Source organism: Arachis ipaensis, chromosome B04 (genome assembly GCF_000816755.2).
Source record: "Arachis ipaensis cultivar K30076 chromosome B04, Araip1.1, whole genome shotgun sequence".
In the NCBI taxonomy this organism is placed as follows: Eukaryota; Viridiplantae; Streptophyta; class Magnoliopsida; order Fabales; family Fabaceae; genus Arachis; species Arachis ipaensis.
Window position 1 is genome coordinate 130,244,151 of NC_029788.2, and position 1,836 is coordinate 130,245,986.

Here is a 1,836-nt window from a genome sequence, read left to right on the forward strand (position 1 = left end):
CAATACATATATATATAAAGTATTAATTTTATTAATAAAATATTATTTTTTTAGAGAGAGAGAGTCCCTCTGAGCAAGATTTGTGTTGCTCCGAACTTTGTGAAAGAACTCATTTTTTCCAATGGTAAATGGTAGATCCTTACTTTTTACTGACACACAGTAAATGAGGTTCAAAATTTTTGAACCGTTGGAGTTGCTCTAAGTTTTTACTTTTTTTTCAATACATATATATATAAAGTATTAATTTTATTAATAAAATATTATTTTTTTAGAGAGAGAGAGTCCCTCTGAGCAAGATTTGTGTTGCTCCGAACTTTGTGAAAGAACTCATTTTTTATTTGCTCCAATGGTAGATCCTTACTTTTTACTGACACACAGTAAATGAGGTTCAAAATTTTTGAACCGTTGGAGTTGCTCTAAGTTTTCATTTTATACTTTTTTTTTTATTTTGGTTTTGATACGATTTTTGGTAGATGAGATTCATTCTGGCATGGAAAGCATTGAAACCGACAATGATTAAAAAAAGGAATTCGTCATTTCAAACAATGGTTTATAATCATACTTCATAGTGACAAAATGCAAATGGAAGATAGTGATGAAAGGTGCTTAATAAATATTTCATTAAAATCTGAGAATGACCAATATATTAAACCAAACAAATTAATTCAAGGTGACAATTAGTGTATAGAAGGGAATACTTGGTTTCATCATTACAAATGTTATTAGAACTGATTTGGTGGTCGAGAACTCACCACGGTGGTCCAACAAGTGGTATTAGAGCCCAACAAGTGGTATTAGAGCCAACGACGTGAGAAATGTCCTAACACAAAGGAGAGATGGTAATCCATGGCACAACAAAAAGACGATGTGAGAGATGCACAGACACGGTGGCCCAACAAGTGGTATCAGAGCCCAACAAGTGGTATCAGAGCTGATTCAGTGGTCGAGAATTCCTACGGTCACAGCCCAAAATGAGCCATGACTGGCGCTCAGGGAATTAGTCCCCCTAGCAAGCCTAATAGATTTAAATATAAGATAATTAAGAAGGTTACAAATATTTTTTTATAAATCTATACTTTTTAGAATGAATAATTACATATTTTAAACAAAAATAAAATAAATAAATATAAATGGATCCTGTCTGTGATAAACTAGGTTCATTAATTTGTGTGACTAAGTCAGGTTCATAAGATGTACCTTTTTCTTCTGCACTTAGTTTTTTAGTGTAAATTATTAAAGGAATTTCAAGATTAGAAAAAGAAACGCTGGATGAAGTGTAATTTTTGTAATAGTTTTTATATATTTTTTATTTTTTTCATAAAGCGGCATATCCAATTTAGAAGTAAACCCAAAGATAAGTAATGGCAAGTGACTAATATTTATACACATGACAAAATAATAATTAGTCAATTAGGCATAACAATCTTATAGACTACAAAATTTAAACTTCTAATTAATAAAAAAAGTCCAAATAATAACCCTTTTTTGGTAATAAAGATTGTTTACAAATTACTTTTATATTTTTTTTATAAAGACCATCTAATATTTTGGTTGTTTATTGAAGTTAGCTTCCAGTTTCTCACAGAACTTTGCCTAAAAAATAACTAGCTCATCAACTATTTAAACCCAATTTCATTTTCTAAAAAATAAGTAATCTGTCAAATTAGGTAATTTCACAACTAAACTTCAAAGCAAACTAAACTGCAATTTATGTGTTACCTTAAAATAGATTTCCAAATTTAATTCAATTCCATTATAATAATAATTGATCCCTATTTTTTCACACCAAATAATAATAATAATAATAATAATAATAATAATAATAATAATTGAGAA